The sequence below is a fragment of the Carlito syrichta genome, unplaced genomic scaffold (assembly GCF_000164805.1).
Source record: "Carlito syrichta isolate Samal-C Ts95f unplaced genomic scaffold, Tarsius_syrichta-2.0.1 Scaffold308159, whole genome shotgun sequence".
Taxonomy (NCBI): domain Eukaryota; kingdom Metazoa; phylum Chordata; class Mammalia; order Primates; family Tarsiidae; genus Carlito; species Carlito syrichta.
In genome coordinates this window covers 1018873-1031472 of record NW_007252255.1, presented here as the reverse complement: position 1 = coordinate 1031472, position 12600 = coordinate 1018873, and positions in this window count along the sequence as shown.

Genomic DNA, 12600 nt, shown 5'->3' with positions numbered 1-12600 from the left:
TTTTTATTTGCTATTCAATATCCTTCTAAGTAAAGAAAAATTAAAAATCAAAATAATTAGCATGAATTCTACCACTCATCTTTATATTATGGAATACCAGTTCTAAATGCAAGTATAGCAGCCTTTAATATGTATGCAGAAACATCAAAATTATACAATATATATTTTGCAATTTGTAGATGCATATATATTTTGTTCCTACCAACGTGATGAACACTCCACACAAAACTGACTCAAACGTTTTTATATCATTCTTAACACGGGCACCTCAACAAGTTTTCTCTACCTTTGGCTTACTGATGACTAAAGAAGGAAGGAGAAGAAAATGAGGTCCAGGTGTGGTGGCTCAAGCTTGGAACCCAGCACTTTGGGAGGCCAAGGTGAGAGGATTGCCTGAACCCAGGGGTTCGACACCACCCTGGCAACTTGGCGAGACCTTGCCTCTACAATAAATCAAAAAATTAGCTGGGCATGGTGACTCGCGTTGTAGTTCCAGTTAGTTGGAAGGCTGAGGCGGAAGGGTTGCCTAAGCCCAGTAGATCGAGGCTGTGGTGGCTGTGAGCATGCCACTGCACTGCAGCCTGGGCAGAGTGAGAAACCAACTCAAAAAAAAAAAAAGAAAGAAAGAAAGAAAGAAAGAAAAGAAAATGAACTATGGATTACCTCATTTTTCTCTCTCTTTGTATATTATCATTTTCTGTAATGGTGGTTGTAAGGGAAATATTATGAGCAAGAAAAGAAATAATAGTGTTCTTTGGTTGTTTGCATTGCTTAGTATATGACTGCCTTTCTTCTGCTTTTGGAACAAGTTCTGGTTCAAGTGGGAAGTATGGTCTCTCTCTGGGCTGCAAGCCTCTTGCTGACTCAGTGGTGGATACAACAGGCTTACCTTGTATCAGATTGAGTCTTTCTGACCCCCCAGGCCTCCAAGAGGCACCAGAATTCTGTCCTTAGAGGACAGTATGGACTGTATGTGAATGGGTGGCCAGGAAGCATATTGTGTTCATGAATATTGTGGGTATCTTCTTTGCTCAGGCATGTCTCCACTATCCCATCGAATTTTGCTTACAAGACACAAATTCAAAGATAAAAAATATTTCAAATGTCAAGATGGCACCAGCAGTGAGTGAGCAGAGTGTGGTTCCTGCTGAGAACAGAGCTTGTGTGACTGCTCAGACTGCACACCCTTGGATCTGGTCCCACAGGGAACTTTCTTCAGTTTCTTTTCTGCTGTTCTAGGTGCAGAAATCTTTGTAAAACGATTCTTGGCCAGGCTTGGTGGCTCAGTCTGTAATACCAGTATTTGGGAGGCTGAGGTAAAGGGTTTGCCTGAGCCCGCGGGTTCTAGACCAGCCTGGACAACTTGGCGAGATCTCGTCTCTACGAAAAAAATTGCTGGACGTGGTAGTATGCACCTGTAGTTCTGGCTCCTTGGAAGCCTGAAGTGGAAGGATTGCCAGAGCCCAGCAGGTCAACGTAAGTGTGCTCCAGTCTGGGCCATGGAGTGAGACTCCAACGTGAAAAAACAAAAACAAAAAACCTGTCTTGTCCTGGGTGTGCTGTCAGAAAATGGAATCAGAATGCCACCACTCTGCAATCCACAGATTTCTCTTTCTTGTTTTCTCTCTTTGGTGGTTATGAGAATGGCCTCTCATACCTCCAGCTGCAGACAGCATGACCGACTCCGAGCTCCTTCAGCCTCTGCCTCCCACGGCCTGCTCCTGGTCAATGATAAAGCTGGGATATTGCTGCAGAGCAACTTCTAGAGACTCAGGATCTTCTGACACTGTCGCCATACGCTGTGACATTCTTGTGCCAAGAGGAGTCATCAGAGGACAGGGAGAGTTGACCCTGACCAACCAGGAGGGTGCAGTAGGATTGATTTCATATGATGAAGGCTGGGAGGAGCCCTAGACCCATGTAACTGAAAGAGGACTCATGCAGCAACTTGAAACCAAAATAGGTGTGAAGGTTAAGGGCTCAAAGTTTTGGGTCATACCACCAGGTAAGCTACTGAGACCTTGTGAAGTAAGAGATGAGGGAAGGGGAATTTAGAATAAATGGGGAAGGGTGAAGATGGGTCCAGTGTTGAACCGAGATAAGAGGCAACAAACCTCCCTCTTTGTAGTTTGCCCTCTTCAAGAGAGACCTCGTTCTCCTGATTCTCACTTTGATCTCACCTCTAGGTGAGGCGCTTGGGGGAGGCAGCTGTGACAAGCCCTGGCAACTCTGAACTCTAAGACCCGATAAGGGGAGCAGGGTAGACTCTTTAGCATACCTGCCTTCTCACCTTCCCTTATACTTCCCATCTTGCAGGCTAAATGTGGTTGCCAGTCTCTGAGATGGAAGGAAGAGAACACTGTCCACTCTCTGAAATCCAAATCATGTTATCTGTATGTGGTACTCTGACAGTCTGTAGAGGTCAAAGCAAGGCTGGCCCTTCCTCCTTCTGTGTGACCTTTACAATGAGACTCCACACTCATGATGAGGCTCACAGTGAGGCCAGCCTGGGGCTCTGCACACTAGGGTCTTCCGAAGGCATCTTTCAGAAACAGGTATTCTGCCTACTTTGCCTTGAGGAATGGTGGTGCCTCAAGCCTTGGATCTTTCCACAGAACAGGATAACATGTATTTACACTCCAAGTGTGAAATTCCTCAGCTAGAGTTGTATTGTATGAGAATTCTTTGTACCTCACCCAATCACCTCCTCCTTCCACACTGGAGTTCTGTTCTTTTTGCATTTCACTGTTGACACGGCAATAGTTTTTTACTCAGAAGATTAAAACAGTAGAGAATCAAATAATGTTTATCTGAATATTCACTCTTCTCTTTTTCCTTCCTTCCCACTGCTGAAGAAGAGTGCTTCCCGCTCTTGTCTTTAGCTCCCCGCTAGGTCTTCAGAGTTCACGCCCTCTCAGTGTTGTCTGATGGTGTTTCCCAGCCTTTTTTCTTCAACTACTTTCTCTACTGTCTCATGGCCAGCAGTATCTAAATATGGTTAACATATCCTGCACCTTATAAAACCCTTGCTCAATCCCTCACCTTTTCTAGTTACTACCCTTATACTCATCTACCCGTCATACTCAAAGCTCTTAAAGGGTTGCCTATACTTCCCTCTCACTTTACACACCCACCCAACCTCCCTGAAATAAATAAACCAATAAACCACATATTCATGATTTAAAAGGTGTGAATGAAAGAAATAAACTCAGTGAAAAGTGAATGTCTCTCTTAGTTGAGGCCACTAGCCACTCAGCTCCCTCCCAAGATGAAACCACTTTTATGAATATTTTTGTATAGTTCCCGATATATACACGCATGTATGTATGCAATTCATATATAGTTTATTTCTATATACACTATTTTATACATTGCTGTTTTCATTTAAGAATATACTGAAGAGTTTGTTTTATGCCTGTATGCATAAAAGGTTCTCATTTTTTTATGACTGTGTAATATTCCATTATGGAAATAAGCCACAATATACTTCACAAGTTAAAATATTGAGAGACATCTCATTTATTTCTATTATTCAGCTATTCCAATAGTGCTTCCATTTACACCTTGTGTGAATGTGTATGTACACGAAATTGTATCTGAAGAAAAATTCTCAAAAATACAGTTGTGAGATCAAAGAATATGTTCGTTTAGAAGTAATAGACAGATTTAAATTTAATATACCAGGGAGGACCCCCCCCAAAAAAAACAGAATTATCTTATGGAGGACAAGTCCCTTGCAGTACAGGCTACCCGCCACTAAGTAAGTGTTCTAAGAACCCATTGGCATCAGTGTACTGACTACGATGTTTGTGAGAGGCTGTATTCAGCTTCAGTAATTTTTTTGTTTTGTTTTTAGAATTTTCCCACTTTATGATGGATGGTTTATGATGGCACCTATCCACAGTATGCTGAGTGTTCAGCAGTTTTTGACCCAAATGGCATGACCTCTTTGCCCTACCCTCCCTACTCACCCAATCTCACCCCATGCAAATTTTTTGTTGTTCTTGTTTCCCTAGATGAAAAGAAGTCCTCAGCTGGAAATGTTTTGCTGATGTGGAAGAGATGAAACAAAGAAACAAAAACAGCAGAAGCACTAAAAGACATCAAAACTGACAAGTTCAAAAACTGTTTTGAGCAGTGGAAAAAACGTCTTGATAGGTGTATTGTATCAAATGAAGAGTATTGAGGTTGAAACATGGAAGAATAAATTATACAGTATTTTTAATAAATAAATCATGAGTTTTTTGTATTTTCCCTCATTTACATTAACAAATTACCAGTTTCCTCTGCTACTGCAATAAAAAAGGGATTTCCCCCATACCATAGCTAGTAGTATGTTATCAAACTTTTTGAACTTGGCTGACAAGCAAAAAAATGACATCTTATTGATAATTTGTCTTTCTCTTATTATTATTATTATTATTATTATTATTATTATTTTGAGTTAGAGTCTCACTCTGTTGCCCAGACTGGAGTGCAGTGGCATGCTCCTTGCCACCGTAGCCTCAACCTACTGGGCTCCAGCGAGCCTTCCAAGTAGCTGGAATTACAGGCGTGTTCTACCATGCCTGGCTAAATTTTTTGATTTGTTATAGAGATGAGGTCTCGCCAAGTTGCCCAGGCAGGTCTCGAACCTGCGGGCTCAGGCAATCCACTCACCTCAGCCTCCCAAAGTGCAGGATTACAGGCTGAGCCACCGAGCTCGGCTTTCTCTTATTATAAATGATAACAAATATCGTCTTTTTTTTTAATCTTAAATTTTAAAATTGTGGTGTACAATTCAGGGTTAGGTATACAAATATTCATTGTGCGGGCACCCTTGTTGATGAGGTGTGCCCCTCCTTCCCCAAGCAGGTTCCCACTACTTCCAATCCCACCTCCCTGCCCTTCCACCCCCCCACAGTTTCCCACCACTGTCAATCCTTTTCTTATAGTATTATGATAGTTGTTCAAGGTCCAGTTATGAGTAAGAACGCATGATACTCTGCTTCTAAGAGAGATTCTAAGAGAGACTCAGTATTATAGACTCTAAGTCCATCCAGGTTACTGTGAAGTTCATGATTTTGTTCTTCTCTATGGCTGCATAATATTCCATTGTGTATATATACCACATTTTTAAAATCCAGTCCTCTTTTGATGAGCAGCACGATTGGTTCCATGTTCTTGCTATTGTGAACAACGCTGCAATAAACATACGTGTGCAGGTATCTTTTGACAAGCTTCTGCAAAACCAAAGAAACCATCAAGAGAGCGGGGAGACAGACCACAGACTGGGAAAAAATATTTACCAACTCTACTTCTGACAAAGGCCTAACATCTAACATCTAGGATCTACAAGGAACTCAAACGTGCTGAAAAGAAAAAAAATCCCCATTACAAAGTGGGCAAGAGATATGAATAGCCAGTTCATAAAAGAAGACATATTTGCAGCCAACAGATACATGAAAAAATGTTCAGCCTCACTAATCATCAAAGAAATGCAAATTAAAACCACACTGAGATACCACCTAACTCCACTCAGAATGGCCATCATCAATAACAAAAAATAACAGATGCTTTAGAGGATGTGGCAAAAAGGGAACACTTCTACACTGCTGATGAGAGTGTAAACTAGTACAGACTGTGGAAAACAGTGTGACGATTCCTAAAAGTTCTAAAAATTGACCTTCTATATGACCTCACAAATAGCATCTTTTAAAATGGTTAGCTCTGCTAATATGAAAAGCATAAGATGGCATCTTATTGTTGTCAATATACTTCTTTCTTCTTATAGATGAAGCAAAATAGTAGCTTTCAAAATAATTTTTCTGGGGTGTGTGTGTGTGTCTGTGTGTGTGCATGTGTGTGCATTTCCTATCTTCTACTGTGTTGTTTGTCTTTTTTGAGTATTTTAGGGTGCCGTTATTGTTTAAGAAAAATAGTACTTTGTCTAATTTTCCAAGTGTGTTTCTTTTATCTTCTGACTTTGTTTAGTGTGGTTTTGTTATCAGAAATATTTTATTTTTATATGGTCTACTTCATCAAGTCTTTCTTTACGGTTTCTGTTTCTGTTTCAAACTTAAAAAGATCTTTCTCATTGTTTGTAATGGATGTTTGGTATCATCAGATTTGCAGCTTGTAAATATTATCCTGGTTACAGTTCAAAAATTAGATGCAGGGGGAAGCAAGACTGAAATTGAGGATAACAATTAAAAGGCGATTGTAGAAGTCTATGTGAGTAACATTAATAGCTAAGCTGACATAATAGCAGTGAGTGTGGAGAAACTTGCGTGAATTTAAGATCCAGTCAGGATGCAAAATAGACAGGTAATAGATTGAATATGGGAGAGGAGACGTTTTTGTTGTGTTGTTTGAACAAATGAATAGAGCATGCCATTTACTGAGCTAACATTATTTTTTGGGGGGGGAGATGCATCATAAATGTAGTCTAGTACACATTAGCTTTAGGCGGTTTTGAGACTTCCTGAGGGAGCTATTGAGTACATATCTCAAACTGGCTTTCAGGGAAGGAGCTCTGACTGTAGATGAAAACTCATGAAGAGTCATGAAATAGTCAATGATATTGGAAGGAATGGGTCTGGAGATTTCTTATGAAAACAACATAGAACAAAAAGAGATGGGAGTCAGGAAAAGCTTTGGAGACTCCAACCTTCATGACTGGGTGCAAAAAGATTCTTCTAGCTGAGAGCACTCTATGTGATCCAGCCTTCGATGCTTCCTGACAAAAGGGAGTAAGAGATCGGATGAATCTTGAGCAGGGGGGGGCTGTTGACCTCATCTAGCAGACCGAGCACAGACAAGTATCTGGGAGGGCTATTTTGGAGAACCATGGCTGGGTAACTCTGCCTACCAGAAAACTCCAGGACACCTCATATTTTGCTTCATAAGTTTTTCTTTCTACCTTTGTTATCATTTTCACATTATGAGAGAAGATTCGAGAAACAGAATTTTCTCACTATTCCCCAACATTGTCACCAAGTGTTTTACCTCCACATTGACTTGTTAGTGATGCAAAAAGATTTCTTCAAGAGAAATATGCTTTGTTCTTTCCAGGCAAGATGGTAGAATAAGTTAAAGATACAGAATTTGTACCTCCACATCAGGATATGAAAAACATAAGGAAAGGGTTTTTCAGCATTTCTACCTAAATACCTGTTATCGTCTGCCTTGTTTTGGTGTGGGGTCATGGACAGAGCCTGGAATTTAAAAATATATAGACCGTGGTTCAAACCTCAGCACTGACTCTTGCTGCAGTTGTGACTCTGAACAAATGACTTGACTTTGTTAAACTTCAACTTTCTCATCTGTAAGATCAGAATAATTGTATTTTTCCCAGATGAAATAGAATGGAATACCATGCACAAGGGCTGAGCAGAGGCTCTGTCACACTGCAGGTGCTTGATGGCCTCTGGCTGGTTTCCCTTCTTATCCATCTACATTCCAGATCTTAAGCAATCTCGTTCAGTCCTGTGCAAATATATTCCTTTTTTCCTTTTCTCACAAAACCACCAGAATCCTCTGAATTCCACTCTATGCAGTAAAAGACTTCTCAGGCAAAACGGTCCCTTTGTTTTCTAGTTAACTTTACCTTTGGCTTCTGGGTAACTGTAGTTGGGAAATGAAATATTCAGTGAGATGAAAGAGACCAGGATCCATGGTCTTGAATATCCACACATTCAGAATAAGAAGATAGTTAGGGAGAATTGTGGTAGCAAAGGGACATGGTAATTAGGGAAAAGTGAAGCCTAATGTAATCCTGGAAGCTGGAACCAGGGTTTCTCATGGAAATCTATTAATCTTTTCGGAGGCTTAAACAATCCTCATTGACATCGCCTAGGCTACCACATAGAGGAAATGTTGTGACATTTCTGTACCAAAGTCTAATTCACGTGCCTCTTATTTGAAAACATCTGGGTATGAGAAAACACCTAATTCAAAAACCTGATGGTTGCCATATTTTGAGAGAGAACATACCTGTGTCTACAGGTGAAATTGTTGTGAAACAGGCCAGTGTGTTTACACTGTGTTCCAATTCCTGGCACTTGCTTGTTGATGAGGCAGGTTGTGCCAGACATTTACCTTAGCTGACCCTTAGAGTCTTCATCTTTAAAATGACAAAAGAATGTGCCCTTTGACTTCTAGGATCCCTTCCAGTCTGATAAGCTATGACACAGAAGACTTGGAGATCTTTGTAATTTCACCAGGGTTGGTATTGATACTACAATCTCAGTAAGGACTTCACTCCCATATTGGCAAATTTTATGTTTTTATTATTTGCATCTCATTGTGCAGCAAAGCATGTATCATTGGTTAATTAATGCTGCCAGCACGGCACTCTGCTAAATGATTGTTTAGCCTAGAGTAGAATAAAATTCTACAATGACTAGTACAGTACCATTATGTAACAGAAAATTAAAAATCTGATAATTTGATTGGAAGTCTCAGATGAGTTTTTTGTATAAAAATGTTAACCTCAAGTAGCTATAAGCAGGTAAATGTTTTATTCATCCCACTGATACGAAATAAATGCTTATGATATAAATTATGTATAATTAATACTCCTGGGATAAAAAAATGTATGCTAATAGGTTGCCAGTTAATTAAGAAAGGAATATGAGGTAAACAAAGGTGATTATAATTTATCTTGGGACCATAAACAGAAATCGTGCCTTAAATAATCGCTTCAAAAAATACATTATACAGCAAATCCTTCATTCTCATCCAGAGCAACCGCCTAATGGTATATAGCAACTGTTCAGTGGAGATGTTAAATGGGGAAACAGCTTGTGGGAGAGATCAGGATGGGGCTTGCCAGCCACTAGGGCTCAGCTGAGGTGGTGTTTTATGAGCAGTCCTGGTCACTTTGGAAACATTTTCTGAAATACAGTTTTTTGGAAGTGAAACACTACATTAAAAGAGAGGAAATAAAGAAATCAACTAATGGAAACTTGAAAAAGTATGCATATATTCAAAATAGTCCTAGGCTTTCTAGCTAACTTCATCCTCTTTGAAACTGGCTAGAAGCTGCATGACACTTGCCGCATATGTGACTAGAGAAAGTCACAGTGATGACTGATGTAGACCAGAAAAAGATACCAAGATATCATCTGAGTATTTCTGAGCTCTCTTGGCTACTCACTTACTCCTTCATTCATTCATTCATTCATGTATCAACAAGCATTTCTTGACTACCTACTTTGCTCAGCATGGAGGATAGACGTGTACCCTGAGTATCGCTATCTTGTCTCTTCTCCTCTCAACTGGTGGTCTTCATTAACCTCTAGTACCTGAATATTCAGACAAAAATATCTAGCAAAGAGTTGGTATAGAAACGTAAAGACCTGGGGAGAAAAATAAAGGCTTAAGTTATGTGAGCCCTGTGAGCAGGGAATGAAGGGAAGGTGCCAGGAATTGAGACTATTATGGCACTGGAAGCAGCAGAGCCCAGCAGGTAAAGGAGCTCCAACCAGCAGTTTCAGAAGAACACTTGGAGAAGCTTCCAGAAAGACGGAATGTGTTATTGCAATGGAGAGTCAGCCATTAGAAATGAAAGGCCACCAGTGGATTTTGGCGTTATGCAGGTTTAGCAGAAGCAGCCGCAGCCAACTGGAGGGTGCCGGCTCTACTCTGTTGAGTCAAGAAGGATATCCAAAGCTAGGGAAGAAAATGATGGCGACCTCATCAGTGATCAATATAGATAAGAGGTGAGAAGAGGAGAGGTTTTGGATGGTGAAGTAGATTTAAGAGGAGTCAGTTCAGAGCAGGGTTTCCCAATCCCTGGTCCAAGGACCAGGGTCAGTCTATGGCCTGTTGGGAACTCATCCGCACAGCAGGAGGTGAGCAATGGAACAGAACTCAGTCTTCTGTCAGATCCACAGCGACATTGGATTCTCATAGGAGCTCGAGCCCTATTGTAAAATGCGCATGTGAGGAATCCTGGTTGAGCATCCTTATGAGAATCTAATGCCTGATGATCATCACACCCCTATGCCAAAAATGTTGGGGACTGTTGGTTTAGGGAGCAATTCAGGCAAGTTCAAGTATGAAGGAGAGTTATACATTTTGGGATTGAAGAGACATACTTTTCAGTAAACTCCTGGAAAAAGCCACTGAAGGAAGATGGGAGGACCGAGGCTGCAAAGGGAGGCATTTTGCTCAAAGAACCCAGGGCCATTCTCTACCGCTGAGGCAGGAAGAAAAGAGATGAGAATGGTGAGAGTCTCTGTGAGTATGTGTGCCGAGGGACTGGGGGTGACCTACTGGTCTCGGATTTCTCTGAAGGAGGCATTCAAGATTGAGTGCTGGAGTGGGGTGAAGGAGGTCAAGTAAGAAACTAGTGTCATGGTGAATATTCAGATTGCCACTGAAAGAAACAGGAGGGGAAGTTCACTAGGAATGAGAAAAAGCCTGATTGCCTTCTTCAAAGTGCAGTTTCCTTCCATCCGTAGCTCTTCCCAACCCTCCCTGGTGTCTCGGTCTTCCTCTTCCTTATACAGAGAAGATGGAGGATCCTGCAGAGAAGACCCCTTATCTTGTGTTTTCACGTTCCTTAAATGAGTCTAAAACACTTGTTTCACTGAAGCTTTCCCAACAGTTTTATAAGTTTAAGTATTAAAAGTTTTTTTAAGTGAGAAAATAATGTTTTCTCTGCTCCAGAGAATCACAATTTCCAGTTTAGCAGGATGATCAGAAGAGATCTCTGTATAAAGAGATCTTCACAGGTAGCTGTCAGCCCCACAAGTTGCTCTTGTCCCTGTCTGCAGGGATGTTTTTATGTTTTCTTAAAGGAGGGGATTTGAAGAAATGCTTAGTATCAGCATATCTTGCATCTCCCGGATTACAGACTTTAATGAGCCTTGTTAGAAAGGACCACACAGGGTTGATGAAACCTATGCAGTGCAGTCAGAAATTCTCTCAGAGTTGATCCTTCCACTTTTAGACAGAGACAGAGAGTTTCCAGCACTTGCATGTCACCATTGATACAAGCACCAACTTGAGTGACTCAGTATTTACAAACTTAGAAGAATTTCTGAAGTACAAATGAAAAATATTACCATGATTTTAGAAAGCGATCATGCTCTGAAGTACAGAAATCCTGGTATGTGGAATCAGCAAATCTGTCAGAGAGACAAGTCTGACTCTGACATGAGAGTGGTGACTCAACAAATTGACTAACTTCAATTTCCCAATCTGTGAAGTGGGGGTAATAATTCCTACTTTCTGGTGGGGTTAGGTTACAATGAGGTAAGCAAACTTCCCAACACATTGTCTATCACTTAATAAACAGTAGATGCTGTTTTTATTGCAGTTAAAAATATTTATCAGTGTTATTGTAATTATCATCATCTTCATAATTTTGGCCCTGAAACTTATTATCTATGGATGTTCAGTAGTTTACTCTATCAGTCAAGAACATGGAATGCACTCTAGGTATCCCAAGTCTGAATGGCTATTTAATGTAAACTTTTAATTAAATATAAAATGCATGGAGAAAACACACACATATTAACAGTGAAGTTCGATTAAATTCCACAAATTGAGCATGTCGTGTTAATAAGAATCTGGATTAAGAAGCTGGACACTAACAAAGAGTTCCCATCACTCCTTCTCCTCAAGACTAACCACCATTCTAACTTCTAAAACCATAGCTTTTTGCTAACTTTTTTTTTAAGCTTTATATAAGTGGAATTATCCAGTGTATATTATTTCTTATCTGTTTTCTTTTATTGTGATTCTTCAAAATCACAATTTGTTGGGGAAAATTCTAGTTATTTCATTCTCATTCCTTTCTAGTGTTACATTTATGAATATACCACAGTTTATACATTCAACTATTGATTGATAGATGTGTTGTTTCTAATATGGGACTGCTTAAATATTGCTGCTATGAATATTCTTAAGTAAGTCTTTTGTGAATATATATGAACATTTCTATTGACATATATGTAGAGGTAGAATTGCAAGGGTATAGAATATATGTATGTTCAGTTTTAGTAGATAAAGTCAGCAAGCATGGTTGTACCAGTTTACTCTCCTACAAGTATGTGAGTTCTGATTACTCAAAGCATACTTGATTTTGTCTATCTACCATTTAAATTATAGACTTCCTTTTGTGTACATAGTGGTTTTAATTTGCATTTATATAATGATTAATTAAGTTGAGCCATTTTTAGCATGTCTTTGGCTATTTAGATATTCTTTTTCGAGATACCTATTCAAGTCTTTCTCCAGTTATGGAATGCCTGCCTTTTTCTTATTGATTTGTAAAAGTTCTTTATATATTTGGGTAGTCTTCTCTGATACATGTCTTGCAACATCCTTTCCTATTTTGTAGCTTGCCCATTTCTCATAATGTTTTTTATATTCAGAGGATTTTAAATTTAATAGAATTCATTTTATGTGTGTGGTTAGCAATTTTTTGTGTCTTGTTTAATATCTGCCCACCCCAAGGTTACATAAATATTCTTGTTTGTTTTCTTTTAAGCTTTATTGTTTTACTTTTCACATATACATCCATACTTTGAATTTTGTGTGTATGTATGGTATGAGGTAGGGGTCAAGAGTCATCCTTTGACCCTCATGCTGTAGGTATCTAATTAA